The sequence below is a fragment of the Anomaloglossus baeobatrachus genome, chromosome 2, assembly GCF_048569485.1.
Source record: "Anomaloglossus baeobatrachus isolate aAnoBae1 chromosome 2, aAnoBae1.hap1, whole genome shotgun sequence".
In the NCBI taxonomy this organism is placed as follows: domain Eukaryota; kingdom Metazoa; phylum Chordata; class Amphibia; order Anura; family Aromobatidae; genus Anomaloglossus; species Anomaloglossus baeobatrachus.
In genome coordinates this window covers 766,766,893-766,789,692 of record NC_134354.1, presented here as the reverse complement: position 1 = coordinate 766,789,692, position 22,800 = coordinate 766,766,893, and the positions used below count along the sequence as shown (strand labels likewise).

The following is a 22,800-nucleotide window of genomic DNA, read 5'->3' as shown; positions in this document are numbered from 1 at the left end:
ATATAACTACTATAATACTGCCCCCTATGTACAAAAATATAACTACTATAATACTGCCCCCTATGTACAAGAACATAACTACTATAATACTGCCCCCTATTTACAAAAATATAACTACTATAATACTGCCCCCTATGTACAAGAACATAACTACTATAATACTGCCCCCTATGTACAAGAACATAACTACTATAATACTGCTCCTATGTACAAAAATATAACTACTATAATACTGCTCCTATGTATAAGAATATAACTACTATAATACTGCCCCCTATTTACAAAAATATAACTACTATAATACTCCCCCTATGTACAAGAATATAACTACTATAATACTGCTCCTATGTACAAGGATATAACTACTATAATAATGCCCCTATGTACAAGAATATAACTACTATAATACTGCTCCCTATGTACAAGAATATTACTACTATAATACTGCCCCTATGAACAAGAATATAACTACTATAATACTGCCCCTATGTAGAAGAATATAACTACTATAATACTGCCCCTATGTACAAAAATATAACTAATATAATACTGCCTTCTATGTACAAGAATATAACTACTATAATACTGCTCCTCTGTACAAGAATATAACTACTATAATACTGCTCCTATATACAAGAATATAACTACTATAATACTGCTCCTCTGTACAGGAATATAACTACTATAATACTGCTCCTATGTACAAGAATATAACTACTATAATACTGCCCTCTATGTACAAAAATATAACTACTATAATACTGCTCCTATGTACAACAATGTAACTACTATAATACTGCCCCTATGTACAAGAATATAACTACTATAATACTGCTCCTATGTACAAGAATATAACTACTATAATACTGCCCCTATGTACAAGAATATAACTACTATAATACTGCCCCGATGTACAAGAATATAACTACTATAATACTGCCCCTATGTACAAGAATATAACTACTATAATACTGCTCCTATGTACAAGAATATAACTACTATAATACTGCCCCTATGTACAAGAATATAACTACTATAATACTGCCCCCTATGTACAAGAATATAACTACTATAATACTGCTCCTCTGTACAGGAATATAACTACTATAATACTGATCCTATGTATAAGAATATAACTACTATAATACTGCCCCCTATTTGCAAAAATATAACTACTATAATACTGCCCCCTATGTACAAGAACATAACTACTATAATACTGCTCCTATGTACAAAAATATAACTACTATAATACTGCTCCTATATACAAGAATATAACTACTATAATACTCCCCCTATGTACAAGAATATAACTACTATAATACTGCTCCTATGTACAAGGATATAACTACTATAATAATGCCCCTATGTACAAGAATATAACTACTATAATACTGCTCCCTATGTACAAGAATATTACTACTATAATACTGCCCCTATGAACAAGAATATAACTACTATAATACTGCCCCTATGTAGAAGAATATAACTACTATAATACTGCCCCTATGTACAAGAATATAACTACTATAATACTGCCTTCTATGTACAAGAATATAACTACTATAATACTGCTCCTCTGTACAAGAATATAACTACTATAATACTGCTCCTATGTAGAAGAATATAACTACTATAATACTGCCCCTATGTAGAAGAATATAACTACTATAATACTGCCCCTATGTACAAGAATATAACTACTATAATACTGCCCCCTATGTACAAGAATATAACTACTATAATACTGCTCCTCTGTACAGGAATATAACTACTATAATACTGCTCCTATGTACAAGAATATAACTACTATAATACTGCCCTCTATGTACAAAAATATAACTACTATAATACTGCCCACTATGTACAAAAATATAACTACTATAATACTGCTCCTATGTACAACAATGTAACTACTATAATACTGCCCCGATGTACAAGAATATAACTACTATAATACTGCCCCTATGTACAAGAATATAACTACTATAATACTGCCCCCTATGTACAAGAATATAACTACTATAATACTGCTCCTCTGTACAGGAATATAACTACTATAATACTGCTCCTATGTATAAGAATATAACTACTATAATACTGCCCCCTATTTGCAAAAATATAACTACTATAATACTGCCCCCTATGTACAAGAACATAACTACTATAATACTGCTCCTATGTACAAAAATATAACTACTATAATACTGCTCCTATGTATAAGAATATAACTACTATAATACTGCCCCCTATGTACAAGAATATAACTACTATAATACTCCCCCTATGTACAAGAATATAACTACTATAATACTGCTCCTATGTACAAGAATATAACTACTATAATACTGCTCCTATGTACAAGGATATAACTATTATAATAATGCCCCTATGTACAAGAATATAACTACTATAATACTGCTCCCTATGTACAAGAATATTACTACTATAATACTGCCCCTATGAACAAGAATATAACTACTATAATACTGCCCCTATGTAGAAGAATATAACTACTATAATACTGCCCCTATGTACAAGAATATAACTACTATAATACTGCCTTCTATGTACAAGAATATAACTACTATAATACTGCTCCTCTGTACAAGAATATAACTACTATAATACTGCTCCTATATACAAGAATATAACTACTATAATACTGCCCCTATGTAGAAGAATATAACTACTATAATACTGCCCCTATGTACAAGAATATAACTACTATAATACTGCCCCCTATGTACAAGAATATAACTACTATAATACTGCTCCTCTGTACAGGAATATAACTACTATAATACTGCTCCTATGTACAAGAATATAACTACTATAATACTGCCCTCTATGTACAAAAATATAACTACTATAATACTGCCCACTATGTACAAAAATATAACTACTATAATACTGCTCCTATGTACAACAATGTAACTACTATAATACTGCCCCGATGTACAAGAATATAACTACTATAATACTGCCCCTATGTACAAGAATATAACTACTATAATACTGCCCCCTATGTACAAGAATATAACTACTATAATACTGCTCCTCTGTACAGGAATATAACTACTATAATACTGCTCCTATGTATAAGAATATAACTACTATAATACTGCCCCCTATTTGCAAAAATATAACTACTATAATACTGCCCCCTATGTACAAGAACATAACTACTATAATACTGCTCCTATGTACAAAAATATAACTACTATAATACTGCTCCTATGTATAAGAATATAACTACTATAATACTGCCCCCTATGTACAAGAATATAACTACTATAATACTCCCCCTATGTACAAGAATATAACTACTATAATACTGCTCCTATGTACAAGGATATAACTACTATAATAATGCCCCTATGTACAAGAATATAACTACTATAATACTGCTCCCTATGTACAAGAATATTACTACTATAATACTGCCCCTATGAACAAGAATATAACTACTATAATACTGCCCCTATGTAGAAGAATATAACTACTATAGTACTGCCCCTATGTACAAGAATATAACTACTATAATACTGCCTTCTATGTACAAGAATATAACTACTATAATACTGCTCCTCTGTACAAGAATATAACTACTATAATACTGCTCCTATATACAAGAATATAACTACTATAATACTGCCCCTATGTAGAAGAATATAACTACTATAATACTGCCCCTATGTACAAGAATATAACTACTATAATACTGCCCCCTATGTACAAGAATATAACTACTATAATACTGCTCCTCTGTACAGGAATATAACTACTATAATACTGCTCCTATGTACAAGAATATAACTACTATAATACTGCCCTCTATGTACAAAAATATAACTACTATAATACTGCCCACTATGTACAAAAATATAACTACTATAATACTGCTCCTATGTACAACAATGTAACTACTATAATAATGCCCCTATGTACAAGAATATAACTACTATAATACTGCCCCCTATGTACAAGAATATAACTACTATAATACTGCCCCCTATGTACAAGAATATAACTACTATAATACTGCTCCTCTGTACAGGAATATAACTACTATAATACTGCTCCTATATACAAGAATATAACTACTATAATACTGCTCCTCTGTACAGGAATATGACTACTATAATACTGCTCCTATGTACAAGAATATAACTACTATAATACTGCCCTCTATGTACAAAAATATAACTACTATAATACTGCCCACTATGTACAAAAATATAACTACTATAATACTGCTCCTAGGTACAAGAATATAACTACTATAATACTGCCCCTATGAACAAGAATATAACTACTATAATACTGCCCCCTATGTACAAGAATATATCTACTATAATACTGCCCCTATGTACAAGAATATAACTACTATAATACTGTCCCTATGTATAAGAATATAACTACTATAATACTGTCCCTATGTACAAGAATATAACTACTATAATACTGCCCCTATGTACAAGAATATAACTACTATAATACTGCTCCTATGTACAAGAATATAACTACTATAATACTGCTCCTATGTACAAGAATATAACCACTATAATACTGCTCCTATGTACAAGAATATAACTAGTATAATACTACCCCCTATGTACAAGAATATAACTACTATAATACTGCTCCTATGTACAAGAATATAACTACTATAATACTGCTCCTATGTACAAGAATATAACCACTATAATACTGCTCCTATGTACAAGAATATAACTAGTATAATACTACCCCCTATGTACAAGAATATAACCACTATAATACTGCTCCTATGTACCAGAATATAACTAGTATAATACTACCCCCTATGTACAAGAATATAACTACTATAATACTGCCCCTATGTACAAGAATATAACTACTATAATACTGCCCCTATGTACAAGAATATAACTACTATAATACTGCCCCTATGTACAAGAATATAACTACTATAATACTGCCCCTATGTACAAGAATATAACTACTATAATACTGCCATTCTAATATAATTATAGAGCTATTCATTAGTTGAATGTTATATATCAATGTAAATCCTTTTCTAGTTATTGTATGAATATATTATAGGGTCTTTCCATTCTATAGTATATGGGTGCACAGTATATGGCCTATATAAACGTTTATCACGTCTGGCGAGTTGTGTGACATATATGATGATCCCTTTTGATAAATGTATCTCAATATTTTTTTTGCCGACTTCTCAATTCATGTATAGATAAATCTTCTCCATTGTTCCTTGTGACAAAAAGACGTTGTGACTAATATCTTTGCGGGTTTCCCCTCTCCGCGTTTCCCATGAGGTTGTTGACTTTAGCGGCTTCATCCTGACTCTATTTGGGATCTCTAATATTATCTGTAAAGGTTATTAGTGAGATGTGTGTGTATATACTTCACAATTTATCAGATATAGGCGGTCTTATTTCTGTTTTTCTTTGTTTTTAGGTTCCTCTGATGGCAGTAGAATAGAGAGCCTCAGCGTAGTCATGTAGATGAACATGGCAGAACATTCCAGAACCCTATTGTAAGGTAAGACAATGGAAAACCTTGAAACCTTTCATTATGTTTATATGTTCTATTTGTTGATCATGGATTCCTCGGCATCGAGCCTATTGTTTCAGCAAACACAAAGTTCTGAGAATTTAATCGAGAAGCTTCCTACATACATGAGCTTCAGTTGACTTTACTGAGAACATTCATTACATTACCGTCACAAGGGACTATGGGGATAATGGGAAAATGGGGTTCCGAATCCGATCCTTAGACTAATGGGCCCTGTGCTATCCCTACTCACAGAGATACCCCTAAAGGTGGGGATGTCTGAGTCTCCTTCCTGGCCCTGTTCTTGACCAGCCCTGATCCTATACCCCCCACTCGCTCCCCCAGGGGATCTGGAACAGGAGTATGATTTCTCCCACAGAAAGAGACAAATAGGGGAAATCAAAACTCTGTCACACAGCACACATACACAGAGATTTAAGAGATTAGGAGGAAAACAAGAGCAGGGTGGAAAACACAAGATGTCAGGTAAACTCCACAACAACACCAAGCACAGAACAGCTCTCTCCAGCAAGTCTGGGATATCACAGCACACATACAAAGAGGTATAAGACAACAAGAGATTAGGATGAAAACAAGAGCAGGGTGGAAAAAAGAAGATGGCAGGTAAACTCCACAGCAACACCAAGCACAGAATAGCTCTCCCCAGAAAGTCTGGGATATCACAGCACGCATACAAAGAGGTATAAGACAAGATTAGGAGGAAAACAAGAGCAAGGTGGAAAAAACAAGATGGCAGGTAAACTCCACAGCAACACCAAGCACAGAACAGCTCTCTCAAGCAAGTCTGGGATATCACAGCACACATACAAAGAGGTATAAGACAACAAGAGATTAGGAGGAAAACAAGAGCAGGGTGGAAAAAAACAAGACAGGTAAACTCCACAGTAACACCAAGCAGAGGCTGCTGTCTCTCCATCAAATCTGGGATACCACAGCACAAAGACCAACACATGAGAAACTATAGTTTGCATGGGTGGAAACTCTCCTCCAACCTATGTATGAGTGGAGCAGCTGTGGTAGGCTTTCTAACAACATGTGATCCCAGCAGCCTAGCATGCAGGCTAGCAAAGATTAACTCTTGCTAGTCTGTCTATGAATGAGCACGCAGCTGGTCGACGCCCGAGTCTGCCTGTGTAGACCAGAAACACTACAGAAACCATCGTGCGGAGTGTCAGAATCTGCAATGTGAACAGTGTCTGATCTCGCCATGACAGTCAGTGAGTTTTGTGTAAATCTCCATGTGACAATTACTGATCCTGCACTGTTCCTGAGTTACCTCCTGTATTATACTCCAGAGCTGCACTCACTATTCTGCTGGTGCAGTCACTGTGTACATACATTACATTACTGATCCTGCACTGATCCTGAATTACCTCCTGTATTATACTCCAGAGCTGCACTCACTATTATGCTGGTGCAGTCACTGTATACATACATTACTTATCCTGTACTGATCCTGAGTTACCTCCTGTATTATACTCCAGAGCTGCACTCACTATTATGCTGGTGCAGTCACTGTGTACATACATTACATTACTTATCATGTACTGATCCTGAGTTACCTTCTGTATTATACTCCAGAGCTGCACTCACTATTCTGCTGGTGCAGTCACAGTGTACATACATTACATTACTTATCCTGTACTGATCCTGAGTTATATACTGTATTATACTCCAGAGCTGCACTCACTATTCTGCTGGTTCAGTCACTGTGTACATACATTACATTACTTATTCTGTACTGATCCTGAGTTACCTCCTGTATTATACTCCAGAGCTGCACTCACTATTCTGCTGGTTCAGTCACTGTGTACATACATTACATTACTTATCCTGTACTGATCCTGAGTTACATCCTGTATTATACTCCAGAGCTGCACTCACTATTCTGCTGGTGCAGTCACTGTGTACATACATTACATTACTGATCCTGAGTTACAGCCAGTATTGTCCTCTGTGGCTGCATTGCATTTCTGCAGGCTCCAGCACTGAAATCTCCCAGCATTCCCAGCTTATTTTCTTGCCTGTATGTGCAGAATTGTGGGTGAGTTGTGTTACAGGCTGGAACATATTGTTATGCTTATGTAGCCTGAGAAAGAGACACTTTGTGCTGCAGAGCGACGGCTCCTGTATGATGTGTCAGTGATACAATATGGAATAAAAGGGACATATTGGCTGAATATAACAATAGTGATTGTGCAGTAGTGTTACATAAACAGTAGAATGTTATAAGGTTACTTTATATATGTATCTGCTATGCAGTCACCAGTATTATCTGAGCACTGTAGTTACTTATTGGACAGTATTGTTTGGTGCGGCAACCTAGACACTATACTGTACGTTATTTTTGTGGTAGCACTGTATAGCAGTATTATTTACACAACATATATGGCCCTATTATTTGATTCATGTAAGGGTGGTGCCAATAAAAACATATTAAACAAGGTGCTATCCAATTTAACCTAGACACTATAGTACGTTATTTTTGCGGTAGCACTGTATAGCAGTATTATTTACACAACATATATGGCCCTATTATTTGATTCATGTAAGGGTGGTGCCAATAAAAACATATTAAACAAGGTGCTATTCAATTTAAGGTTGTCCTCTGATACCACAGTGAAGCAATGACAAACCCAAAACTCAGTTCTGCTACATCCGTACCAGATGCAGGATTATACGGGTTTATTTTAGTGCGTTGTATGAGTCAACACAAGACAATGTCGGGTCTTCCCCTTGCTCCAGATAATGGGTGCTCTTTAGTTCTGTGTGTAGCCGAGTTGCCCACTCCGTCCTTTTATTCAGAAAATTGTTCACTTTGTGTCCAGAGATAATCACCTCGTATAATCCCTTTTTTTACTTGTTTTGCATCCGTATTCGTATATTCGATGCATTATCATTATCCCTAATGGACCAAAATAGAATACTTCGCAAATGGGTTGTATTCCGCTCTCATTAACTAATTATCTACCAATCAAATTTACTGAAAACAAAAAGTTCAACCCGAGGACACAGCAACCCCCACCGCCGCCACCGTGATTACCCTCACCGTGATCGTAAAGGCACGGAGGGTCTCCTATTGTGTCATACAAGGGGGCGAGGAGTAATATTTTATGATTATTTCTAAAAAAAAAATATATGTTATTGGTGAGGTTTTTTATCTGTTGAAATATGTTAACAGAATCAGAAATACGTCTGCTTTTACACTGGCAGCTAAAGGTAAAAACGATAAGGGGACTTATGTTTTCTGCAGATCACAGCTTTTCTGTGTAGACTAAGACAAGGTCGGCAGAGTCATCTCATTATTGTACAATGTCAGCAGAGTCATCACATTGTCATCAGGGTGGCATCAACGGAATTGTGTGATGTTAGACACTACGAGCAGTATGAATAGAAGGGTAGTCAGACAAGCCAGGATCATAAGCCAGGAGGTAACGTATAAAACTCAGGGAGCAGACAGAGACGTGGTCAGGAAGAGGTCTGAGGTCAAGGAGCAGACAGAGATATAGTCAGGAAGAGATCCAAGGTCAGAAGCTGGGAGGTAACATATAAGGTTCAGGGAGCAGACAGAGACGTGGTCAGGAAGATGTCCGAGGTCAGAAGCTGGGAGGTAACGTATAAGATTCAGGGAGCAGACAGACGTGGTCAGGAAGATGTCCGGGGTCAGAAGCTGGGATGTAACATATAAGGTTCAGGGAGCAGACAGAGACGTGGTCAGAAAGAGGTCCGAGGTCAGAAGGCGGGAGGTAACGTATAAGGTTCAGGGAGCAGAGAGAGACATAGTCAGGAAGAGATCCGAAGTCAGAAGCTGAGAGGTAACATATAAGGTTCAGAGAGCACACAGACACGTGGTAGGGAAGAGGTCCGAAGTCAGAAGTCGGGAGGTAACGTATAAGGTTCAGGGAGCAGAGAGAGACGTGATCAGGAAGAGGTCTGAGGTCAGAAGCCAGGACGTAACCTATAAGGTTCAGGGAGCAGACAGAGACATAGTCAGGAAGAGGTTTGAGGTTAGAAGCCAGGAGGTAAACCTTAAGATTCAGGGAGCAGACAGAGATGTGGTCAGGAAGAGATCCAAGGTCAGAAGCCGGGAAGTAACATATAAGGCTCAGGGAGCAGACAGAGACGTGGTCAGGAAGAGGTTCAGCCGGGAGGTAATGTATAAGGTTCAGGGAGCAGACAGAGACATGGTCAGGAAGATGTCCGAGGTCAGAAGCTGGGAGGTAACATATAAGGTTCAGGGAGCAGACAGAGACGTGGTCAGGAAGATGTCCGAGGTCAGAAGCTGGGATGTAACGTATAAGATTCAGGGAGCAGACAGACGTGGTCAGGAAGATGTCCGAGGTCAGAAGCTGGGAGGTAACATATAAGGTTCAGGGAGCAGACAGAGACGTGGTCAGGAAGAGGTCCGAGGTCAGAAGGCGGGAGGTAACGTATAAAATTCAGGGAGCAGAGAGAGACATAGGAAGAGATCCGAAGTCAGAAGCTGAGAGGTAACATATAAGGTTCAGAGAGCAGACAGACACAAGGTAGGGAAGAGGTCAGAAGTCGGGAGGTAACGTATAAGGTTCAGGGAGCAGAGAGAGACGTGGTCAGGAAGAGGTCTGAGGTCAGAAGCCAGGACGTAACCTATAAGGTTCAGGGAGCAGACAGAGACATAGTCAGGAAGAGGTTTGAGGTTAGAAGCCAGGAGGTAAACCTTAAGATTCAGGGAGCAGACAGAGATGTGGTCAGGAAGAGATCCAAGGTCAGAAGCCGGGAAGTAACATATAAGGCTCAGGGAGCAGACAGAGACGTGGTCAGGAAGAGGTCTGAGGTCAGAAGCCGGGAGGTAATGTATAAGGTTCAGGGAGCAGAGAGAGACATGGTCAGAAAGACGTTCGAGGTCAGAAGCCGGGTGGTAACATATAAGGTTCAGGAAGCAGACAAAGACATGGTCAGGAAGAGGTTTGAGGTCAGAAGGCAGGAGGTAACGTATAAGGTTCAGGGAGCAGACAGAGATGTGGTCAGGAAGAGGTCTGAAGACAAAAACCAGGAGGTAACGTATAAGGTTCAGGGAGTTTACAGAGAAATGGTCAGGAAGAGGTCCAAGGTCAGAAGCCAAGATCAGAACACTTTCACCAGACAGGAGCCAAGAGCACACTAAGCAAACAGGAAGTAGGACTGGCGAAGTTGAGACACAGCAAGTCCAGTAAAAATGAGAGTAATAACCAGGAACGAGGCACATCTGTGAAGTCACCACTAAAACAAGCGTGGACCCTAGTGTTGAAAGACAACCTGTCAGCAAGTGTATGTAATAATATACATTATCTGATCTTTGAATGAGAGGCTTTACTGTAGCGCCAGTGTCCCTGCACTACCCTGCCTCTCCCCGGTAGGAACTCCAACTCAATTACCCCCGTGGTCGCGCACTCCCATGGTCATCCATGTGCTTGTCTGCCTCCTCCTCCTGGGGCATGTGTATACATATAGGACACGTGTGTGTGCACATCTGCCCTGCTCTTAAAGGGCCAGTGTGCCATTTCCCAGAAGTGGCTCTTAGCCTACGCCTGAGAGCCACTAGGCATCCTCCCACTAGTGAAGGTACCTGAGTAACGCGTTTAGATAGTTAGTCTACCATATGCTAGCTAGTTGTCAGGTTCTGTGGTCCTGAACCTACACCTGTGTCTGACTTTCCATACCTGCCTTTCTGTTGTGCCCTACATACAGTTAGGTCCAGAAATATTTGGACAGTGACACAAGTTTTGTTATTTTAGCTGTTTACAAAAACATATTCAGAAATACAATTATATATAATATGGGCTGAAAGTGCACACTCCCAGCTGCAATATGAGAGTTTTCACATCCAAATCGGAGAAAGGGTTTAGGAATCATAGCTCTGTAATGCATAGCCTCCTCTTTTTAAAGGGACCAAAAGTAATTGGACAAGGGACTCTAAGGGCTGCAATTAACTCTGAAGGCGTCTCCCTCGTTAACCTGTAATCAATGAAGTAGTTAAAAGGTCTGGAGTTGATTACAGGTGTGTGGTTTTGCATTTGGAAGCTGTTGCTGTGACCAGACAACATGCGGTCTAAGGAACTCTCAATTGAGGTGAAGCAGAACATCCTGAGGCTGAAAAAAAAGAAAAATCCATCAGAGAGATAGCAGACATGCTTGGAGTAGCAAAATCAACAGTCGGGTACATTCTGAGAAAAAAGGAATTGACTGGTGAGCTTGGGAACTCAAAAAGGCCTGGGCGTCCACGGATGACAACAGTGGTGGATGATCGCCACATACTTTCTTTGGGGAAGAAGAACCCGTTCACAACATCAACTGAAGTCCAGAACACTCTCAGTGAAGTAGGTGTATCTGTCTCTAAGTCAACAGTAAAGAGAAGACTCCATGAAAGTAAATACAAAGGGTTCACATCTAGATGCAAACCATTCATCAATTCCAAAAATAGACAGGCCAGAGTTAAATTTGCTGAAAAACACCTCATGAAGCCAGCTCAGTTCTGGAAAAGTATTCTATGGACAGATGAGACAAAGATCAACCTGTACCAGAATGATGGGAAGAAAAAAGTTTGGAGAAGAAAGGGAACGGCACATGATCCAAGGCACACCACATCCTCTGTAAAACATGGTGGAGGCAACGTGATGGCATGGGCATGCATGGCTTTCAATGGCACTGGGTCACTTGTGTTTATTGATGACATAACAGCAGACAAGAGTAGCCGGATGAATTCTGAAGTGTACCGGGATATACTTTCAGCTCAGATTCAGCCAAATGCCGCAAAGTTGATCGGACAGCGCTTCATAGTACAGATGACAATGACCCCAAGCATACAGCCAAAGCTACCCAGGAGTTCATGAGTGCAAAAAAAGTGGAACATTCTGCAATGGCCAAGTCAATCACCAGATCTTAACCCAATTGAGCATGCATTTCACTTGCTCAAATCCAGACTTAAGACGGAAAGACCCACAAACAAGCAAGACCTGAAGGCTGCGGCTGTAAAGGCCTGGCAAAGCATTAAGAAGGAGGAAACCCAGCGTTTGGTGATGTCCATGGGTTCCAGACTTAAGGCAGTGATTGCCTCCAAAAGATTCGCAACAAAATATTGAAACTAAAAATTTTTTTTTGGGTTTGGTTTATTTGTCCAATTACTTTTGACGTCCTAAAATGTGGAGTGTTTGTAAAGAAATGTGACAATTCCTACAAGTTCTATCAGATATTTTTGTTCAAACCTTCAAATTAAACGTTACAATCTGCACTTGAATTCTGTTGTAGAGATTTCATTTCAAATCCAATGTGGTGGCATGCAGAGCCCAACTCGCCAAAATTGTGTCACTGTCCAAATATTTCTGGACCTAACTGTACCTGTCTGCATCAGCCATCTCGGCTGCAGCTGTCTGTACTAGAGACTGTACCCTCTTTCACCTGTGTCTGTCCCTAAATTCCCTGCCCTTGGGGTCAGCTGCCACAGTCCCGGACACTGCCCGGAAAGTTGCACCTGGCGTCTACTTCATTGGTTGCTTAGTTAAACCCCTCCCACGCAGGGTAAGCCCGGGTCCCCCCTGTGGTCCATCGGGTCCACTCCTACTACTGCTCTCCCCAACACCGGTGGGCATTACATTTACTAACACACTTCTAAAAACTGTATCAGCTCACATTCATTTTTATACAGCAAAGGAAGCACATATCTTTACTGTGGTTTCCTTTAATAAAGTAAATAAATAAAAATAAATTAAAATAACATTTTTTGTATTTTATATTTTATATTATTTTCTATGTAGGCAGATCAGTTTAATAAACAGTATCTTAGGTAGCTGTATTATATATATTTTTTTTTCAAGGTGAGTTTTTTCTGTTTTACTCAACACTTATCTTTGTTGTATAGATTAGGACAGGGTCAGCAGAGTCATCTAATTATCAGTAAACTAGAGGTCAGCAGTGATATCCCGGACTCATCAGTGTGGAGTCATATTAATTTATTGACTCTTAGAATCCATTAATTTTTAGGCAAAGGAAGAGAATATCTGTCATGGTCATCTCACTGCAGTTTTGAGACTAGTGACAGCTGTTGTGAATGTCATCCGAGTGGGTGCTGGTGTGGAGCTCCCTCTAGTGGCCAGGAATGGTAATGAAGCTGAGTCTGAATCTGTGACTCAAACAGGTGTTGGAATTAATTAGGAATTTAAGAAGTCATATTGCAGACCAGCCTAGTGTATTTAGGAAAGCAGTTTCTGCTTGGCTGCTGCCAGTGGTAAATGTTCCTTCTGCCTCTGAAGATGGCTTGGAGTTTGTCCTTCAGTTTCTTATATTTAACCTGCGCCAGAATTCACTCCAGATAAATCTGCTGGTTTTCTTTGCCATATTGCTGCTTTTGCACCTACAGGTGTTACTGTTCTTTTGTTTCCATTTTGTTCTGTGTTTGTTTTCTTGTATGTGAGGATCTGGCTTTCTGCTATTTTTGAGAAGGCAGATCCTTCAGCAAGAAAGGAAGTTTCTCTCTGTTCTGATTTTGATTGCATTGCACTTTTGAATATTATTTGTTCCTTTATTTGTTTCTTCCCATTATATCTGCAGTTTTGTTTAAAGTGTCTGGCACAAGAGTACCTAATATAGTAGTTGAAAAGACCGTGTGGTCTTTAAGCTTTTTTTCTATCAGGAGTTTTGTATTTTTTGTAGGGTTTTTTGCTGGCCGCAATCAGTTATCTATCCTGTCCTGTCGTATCTAGTAAGTTGGGCCTCACCTTTGATAATCTATATTTTATATCTGTGTATTGTGTTTTCTTATATCACCGTTGTTACATGTTGGGGGCTTGCTATTCCTTTGGGGACTGCTCCGAGGCAAGTTAGGATTCCTCATTTCTATCTTTGAGGTGTAGCAAGTTTATCTGGGAGTGACAAAGTGTCTAGGTGTGTAAGGAACATCCCACTGCTACTTCTAGCGTCGTCCGATAGATAGGGGATTGCAGTCAGCTTAGTTTCCAACTATTCTTGTTAATTTTTTTTTCCTTATTAACGGGATTTTTGGTGATCGCCCACAGTTACCAGTTCATAACAGACAGCCTTAGGACTGGAGTCTCTCATCTCCATTTTGATTCCTCATTTAAATGAGATTTCCTTTTCTTTGGCGTCTCATGAGTTAATTTCAGGTTTTGTTGCCAGCAGCTCAGAGCGGGGTAGGTCAGCTGTTGTTGCTTTGAGCCCATACCCATGTAGGTTAAATACTGGAGCTTTCCCAGCAGTCCTCGCTGCTGTTAGAATCATTTCTACTCTGGCCAGCCTGGTGGAAGGAGCTGCTAAGGTTTTCCCCTGTGGCCATCAACCTGCTACTATTGAGTCCGTCTGTTACGGTGAAGTTTGGTGCTTTGTATCCTTCTGTTTATTCCCCCGTCTTTCTTTCCTTTCCCTCCATGTTTATTAGTTTAGTGGCGAGTCTAGTGATCTCGTCGGCCTACTCACTAGCCAGGGTGAGCTTAGGGCTAACTGAGGGACCCAAGTATCTGGCTCGCTAACAGGTTGAAAGAACCAGTATAGGTTGAACGAACCTGTATAGGGAAGCAAGGGAGCTCAGGGGTCAGCCTAAGGTGAGTGCAGGAGGTGCCGCCTCACACCTCTCCGTAGCGGCAGGGACCTCCGTTGTATGGTGACCCCATTGTTTCCCCCTTCTTGTGGTGTTTTTGGTAGTGCGTCAGACACCTGTTGGTTTGATCACGTGTCACACATTATATACGAACAAATTCCACTCCGTGCGTGACAATATCTTTATTATTGCCTTCCTCAACAAATGTTGTATAAATCAAAAATAAAAAACTTTTTTTTTAAAATACACTATATTTCTTTTATAGACATATCAAATTAATAAAACGATATATCTGATTTACCTGCATTAATTTTCTAATTGAAGGTGACTTTTCCCACTTACTGTAATTGGCATAAGCTTTGCCGTGTAGATTAGGACAAGGTCAGCAGAGCCATCTCATCATCAATAGAGTAAGAGGTTATTTTTTAGTCATCACGTTATCATTGGAAGATGGAGAGTTTCATGATGGGCGATAGTTTTTTAGTACTGAGACACTTTTAATTCTTTTATTTCTATACTACTATTCTTCCTCAAGAAAGTTTTTAAAATATTAAATTAAAAACTTTTTTTTTTTAGAAGTACATTTTATTTTTCATTTACAGACATCTAATTAATAAGAGTAGATATCTATGGTACCTGCATTAAAGTATTAAATATTTTTTTATATTTTACCATCATTGTTTGTTTTTTTTTTCTCGTGAGCTGGTTAATATAATTTTTATGTCCTTTTATTTCATTATGTTTTTTTCATGGTATTTTTTATTGTGAATCTTCTGCTTCATCTGCGGCTCGCATCCTTTCATCGCCTTTTTTCCTATTCGCTTCGTTAACATTTTCTGATATAATTTTAACAATCCGGCGTGTCGTGCCTTTGTTTCCTTAGACTTGTTTGTTATGTTGCCGTTGTTATAAAGGCTGTAAACGAGAAGACAAGTTAATTAGCAGCAATTATTCAAATTTAAAGAGACCAGGAGTTCAGCAGAAAAAAAAAACTAAATAAAATACGGTAATTGCATTATTTGTAATGAACAGAACTGGTTTTACACTAGATAGCGACCGACCTGGTAAATGAATATAGTGCACGCAAAAGTAGAAAGGGAATAGAGCCGGAGTGGCGGCAGAGGTTTCAGTTCTACTAATATCTCTTCAGCCTCATTTGTATGTGAACTGACAGTGCACTCTCATTGCAGCTGGTGAGGGAGTGCACTGTCACTGTGCATTGATAATAATATCACACAGTGCACTGAGCATGTGTCAGGATTGACAGCTAACACATGCTCAGTAGAGCTGGGACTAACTCAGCCCCTGAAATGAATGTGTGAGGACTGAGGCTGAGGCGGTGATTTCAGCAGCTCTGTTTCACACTAGGTGCGGGGAACTACCAAGCAAAAGGGAAGGGGAACCCTGTGTCTAGGGAAAGGGAAGATGGTGACCTCTGTCCAAACCTACTGCTGGTCCCTGGGGTCCCTCACCTCCCTAGATAGGTTCCCCTCCTATGAACCAAGCTGGATACCTGACCCTAGATAGCCCTAATTCTGGGCCCTAAATAGGGAACGGATGGGATGAGCTCTTCGTCAACCCCACTAAACCCTATATAATGACATAAGGAGGACACACAGGGGGAAAATGGATGAACTACTTATCTACAGATGACTCAAGTAGAAGTTCAGCAAAGTTTTCAGCAACAATACCAGAGAGGAGTACAAGCCACCTGCTTGCAACCAAGAACTGAAAATATCACCAGCACCAGGTAGAAAGGAGTATATTAGCACCAAAAGAATACTGATGATGCTAAGCTGGGTGGAAGGCGAGCTCCTGCTGGGTCCAAAAAGGGAGAGATGAATCCATCAGGAAAGCTACCTATTCCAATGAATTTTGACAGCAGGAACAATGGAAAGTCAGGAAGCATTCTGCGCAGCCAAACACTGTGACCTTCTATTGCCAGAAACCACATGCCTGTCTGTCACCCATGACACACCCATGCCACTCTGCCCCCTAATGACATCTTCTTTGAGTATTGCAACATGCACTGGGGGTTCTCAAATGAAATGTCATCAAACTTGAAGTAAAAAAATAAAACAGAGAGAGAAGAGAGGGAACACTAGAGACTTATTAATTGAAGTATATTAACAGATATTAGATTATTACATTAAATAGACAGAAATTTAAAATTAAAATAAGTGTTGGACCATCCCTTTAAGTAACTGCAATACTCTGCTCCAGTGATGTCTATTTAGGCTGGTCAGCAGGTAGGATTAGTTTCTGTTCCTGGGGACAATAAGGAAACCCCACACCATATTTACATTTCCAGCAGTTTACTGACAGCAGCAAGTTATTGTTTGATTCACTCCTATACTTCTGGAGTACTATCCCTGATCTTGTCCTGGATTGTAACCCTAAATTCATCTTTTCTTACCCCCAACCTTGACTTAGGCATGTGTGACTCAAGTAGTATCAGAGAAGAGTGTAGTATCTCCCTTGAGGATGATTGAAGGGTGCGGTGCTCGGAACTCCTGGTCCGGCTCCCAGGTGAAGACTAATTAAAAAAATCGAGAAAATCCAGCATAAATAAAATGAAAAGGTTTATTACAAAAATTATAAGCCCATTACACATAAATGATTAGGGCATAATGGGAACATGGAAACAGCAACGCGTTGTTCATAAATAAGAGCTTTTTTTTTTTCTTGAAACGCGCTGACGTTTCCATGTTCCCATTATGCCCTAATCATGTATATGTAATGGGCTTATAATTTTTGGAATAAACTTTTTTAATTTTATTTATGCAGGTGCTGGATTTTTTCAATATTTATTATGTGTGACTCAACTTTGACTGACCTGGCTCCTGACCTAAGCTATCCTCTAAGTCTCCTCGATTTTGTTACTTCTCCTTGTCACTCTAGATATCGACCCTCCTAATTGTAAGGCTATGTGCCCACGCTGCGGAAAATGCGCGGATTTTGCCGCGGATTTCTCGCGGAAAAGCCGCGGATTTCCCGAAAATCTGCAGCTCAGGCACTTCCCAGCCATTTCTATGGCAATTTGGAAATGCTGTGCCCACGCAGCGGATTTTTCCGCAGCGGATTTCGTGCGGATTTTGATCCGGAAAAATCTGCAACATGTCAATTATTGTTGCGGATTTTCATCCGGATTTTGGCTTTAAAATTGGGAAAAAAAAAATCCGCACCAAAATCCGCATCAAATCCGCGGCAATTCCGCGGAAAATCTGCGGCAAATCCGCACCTTTTCAAAGGTGCGGATTTTGCAGGAAAGCTGTGGATTTTGATGCAGAAAAATCCGCAGCTACATTCTCCCGTGGACACATAGCCTAATACTCTTTCCTCAAGCTTGCTTCTTCACCTAGCAACTAATCCATGGATGGAAAATGAACAGAATTATGTGAAATCAGAAAAAAGAAATGTCTGTTTGTGTTTCATAAACCTCCATTGATATCACTCTGTTAGTTCTGTCTCTGCCTGTACAGCAAAGCTGAAAAATGTGTTCCAGCAGATAATGCATAGATGTATCTTTATAACATTGATCATCTATCTCTCTATTTATCTATTTCCCTGAAACTCTTGCTTCAAGCTTGTTTATTCGCCTAGTAGCTAATATGTGGATAGGTGAAGGCCAGAAAATGAACAGAATTATGTGAAATTAGAAAAAAATATATTTTTTTCAGAAACCTCCATTGATATCACTCTGTTGGCTCTGTCTCTGTCTGTATAGCAAAGCTGAAAATTGTGTTGCAGCAGATAATACATTGATGTATCTATATAATATCGATCATCGATCTCTCTCTATCTTTTTAATATCTATCATACTTTTCTCACGATACTGCCCTGTAATTCATGTACTTTACCGCTACACCATAACAACTTTATGTTTAAGAAAAATTCTTTGTGTCATTGTCCTGTTGTAGGATGAAATTGGCTCCAATCAAGCGCTGTCCACAGGGTATGGCATGACATTGCAAAATGGAGTGATAGCCTTCCTTATTTAAAATCCCTATTACCTTGTACAAATCTCCCACTTTACCAGCACCAAAGCAACCCCAGACCATCACATTACCTCCACCATGCTTGACAGATGGCGTCAGGCACTTCCAGCATCTTTTCAGTTTTTCTGTGTCTCACAAATTTTCTTCTGTGTGATCCAAAATCATAACACTTTTTTCCAATCTTCCTCTTTCCAATGTCTGTGTTCTTTGGCTCATATTAATCTTTTCCTTTTATTATCCAGTCTCAGGCATCAATTTCTCAAACTAGAGCCTCTAATGTCCTTGTCTTGTTGCTCAGTTGTGCAGCACGGCTTCCCATTTCTCTTTCTACTCTGGTTACAGCCTGTTTGTGCTCTCCTCTGAAGGGAGTAGTACACACCGTTGTAGGAAATCTTAAGTTTCTTGGCAATTTCTCCCATGGAATATCCTTAATTTCTAAGATCAAGAATAGACTGTCGAGTTTCACATGTAAGTTCTCTTTTTCTGGCCATTTTGAGAGTTTAATGGAACCAACAAATGTAATGCTCCAGATTCTCAACTAGCTCAAAGGAAGGTCAGTTTTATAGCTTCTCTAATCAGCAAAACTGTTTTCAGCTGTGCTAACATACTTGCAGAAGGGATTTCTGAACATCCATTCGCCTTCTAACACAGTTAGCAAACACAATGTACCATTAGACACTGGAGTGGTGGTTGTTGGAAATGGGCTCTATACACCTATGTAGATATTGCATTCAAAACCAGACGTTTGCAGCTAGAATAGTCATTTACCACATTCACAATGTATAGAGGGGATTTCTGTTTAATTTAATGTTAGCTTCATTGAAAAAAAATGTGCTTTTCTTTCAAAAATAAGGAAATATCTAAGTGACCCTAAACTTTTGAACTGTAGTGTTTATTCTATGAGCCATTCAAACAATGTAAGCCATTTTTTTCCATGGGACTTTCTATCCTTTACATTCCAAGAGCAGAATTTCTGGCACAAGTAAGAATGGGATTAGCCCCAAACTATAAAGCCATTGGCAGTGGATGTCTCCGCATCGTGGCTCGCAGAACAGTTACAACTATATGAGCATTCAATAAAAGCAAGAAGTTGGCCATGGTCTACCCTGGACCATAATGTCCTATTTCGCTTCCTGGGCCTCTTCAGCCCTGTCCATTAGCAACCTGTCCATGCCCCGGCCAGATATACTTATCCCTCCATTATAGTGAGCGCTCTCGGCATTGCACAGGCCGCCGGTGCCGTAAAAATAACCCGCCATACTGGAGATAGTACATTAGCAGACTTCACATAGAAGGATGAGAGCAAAGATGCCCGGGATTATTCCGGGAGCCGTCCGTCCCGCTACATCCATGATTGTGTGTAATTGTATTTACCGCGCTGCCAGGAGAAGTCAAGAGCGCTGGGTAAACTTTAAAACGGAGCTGATTAAAAAGTCGGGCTGGAGCAGCGAGCGGCACCGAGCATGCCAAGCAGGAGCGTCCGCGGCGTACAGCGGGAATCTCATCAGCTCCTACATTGACACGCAAATCAGCTGTGTTCTGCGGGAAGTTTGGGATTACCGGCCCCGGTGTGCAGGACATTTCCATTTTTATTAAGCTCGGTGGCTGGTTTGATGTTGACAAACCTCTCCTGACTAGTGGCGGCTAATCTCTCACCGCCATCACGGGAAACGCTCGTTCCAAGACACAAGGACTACACTTTATTTTTCATTTATTGAAATTATTTCTTCAGTGGATGGTAAAAGGGAAAATAAAAAACACTGTGCAAGTATGGGATGGATAAATAGATAGAGGGATGGATAGAGGGATAGATAGATAGATAGATAGAGGAATAGATAGATAGATAGATAGAGGGATAGATAGATAGATAGATAGATAGATAGATAGATAGATAGATAGAGGGATAGATAGATAGAGGGATAGATAGATAGATAGATAGATAGATAGAGGGATAGAGAGATAGATAGATAGATAGATGGATAGAGGGATAGATAGATAGAGGGATAGATAGATAGATAGATAGATATAGGGATAGAGAGATAGATAGATAGATAGATAGATAGATAGATAGATAGAGGGATAGATAGATAGATAGATAGATAGAGGGATAGATAGATAGATAGATAGATAGATAGATAGATAGATAGAGGGATAGATAGAGAGATAGATAGATAGAGGGATAGATAGAGGGATAGATAGAGGGATAGACAGATGGATAGATAGATAAATAGATAGATAGATAGATAGATAGATAGATGCAATGCAAGAACAGGGAGAGAAAAAGACTTTCTGACCACAGATGGAAACATCTACATATTTGGGGCAGAGAACGACAGTCACGACTCAGAACACTCAGAGAGAAACAGCTATGACAGTACAGTCAACAAAAGTGGCAAAAAGCTCCTGAACTTATGTAAAAGTTTAGGTCTTCATTTTCTTAATGGACGTACAAAGGGAGACTCACTGGGAAGATATACACTAAACTCCCATGTAGCAAGGAGCGTAGTAGACTACGCCATTACAGATATGGACCCGGCAAATATTAGCGCCTTCATAGTCACCCCACAAACGCACCTGTCAGACCACAGCCAACTTCTCCTGTACATAAAATCTACAGAGAAACCATCCACACAAAAGCCACAGCAGAGCAGCCTCTACAAGCGACCTCCATCCTATAAATGGTCCAAGACGTCAGAAATAAAATATAAAGAGGCTCCCAACAGACCGGAATTACAGGAGATGCTCCACAACTTCTACAGCTACAAGTACAAGTCAAACCCAGAAGGAGTGAATCAAGCTGCAAAAGACCTCAACAAAATATTCCACACCATGGCCAAATTGTCCGACCTCAAACAAGTCAACTACAAGAGGCCAAAAGAAAAGCAGATCAATGGTTGGTTTGACAAAGAGTGTAAAGCCGTTCGAAAGACCCTGAGAACAGCCTCAAACAATAAACACAGAGACCCCAACAACCCAGACCTGAGGGAAGCCTATGACACCATACAAAAGCAGTACAAAACCATCCTCAGGAGGAAGAAGCAGAGCTACATCTCTACCAAACTTAGCCAACTCCAAGACGCCCTCCAAGACAACTCCTTCTGGGAAATATGGAGCCACATGGACACAAAGAGCAAGAAAAAGAATGACACCCATATCCAAAATGGCAACATCTGGCTCCAGTACTTCAGAGACCTCTACAAAGACATCCCAAAAGAAGGACTAAGCCAAGAGCAGGAAAACATAACATCAAAACTAAAGGCAATGGAAGAGAAAATCAAAAACTTCCAAAACCCACTGGACACACCAATTACATTACAGGAAGTTGCAGAGAAAATCACTTCCATAAAGTGTAAAAAATCTAGTGGTCTGGATGGAATCCCCCCAGAGATGTTGAAGTACAGCCCACCAGAAATTCAAGCTGCAATGGTTAAACTGTTCAACATTGTGCTGAGTGGTGGTTACTTCCCTCGTACCTGGAACCAAGGACTCATTACACCGATCCACAAGAGTGGGGACAGGTATGACCCTGCCAACTACAGAGGCATATGTGTCAGCAGTAACTTGGGAAAACTGTTCAACAGCATCCTAAACAAAAGGATCATCAGTTTCCTTACCGAGCACAATGTCCTGAGCAAAAGCCAAGCAGGGTTCGTGCCA

The 22,800-nt window shown here is 39.6% G+C and overlaps 1 long non-coding RNA gene across 1 annotated transcript in view; it reads left to right on the top strand.

Moving 5' to 3' along the window:
- Positions 1-22,800, top strand: part of LOC142290707 (uncharacterized) — a 497,599-nt gene that overhangs the window by 273,196 nt on the left and 201,603 nt on the right. The window contains exon 2 of the long non-coding RNA XR_012750366.1: positions 5,464-5,547. This is a non-coding gene — a long non-coding RNA (uncharacterized LOC142290707). The remainder of the gene's footprint in view (positions 1-5,463; positions 5,548-22,800) is intronic.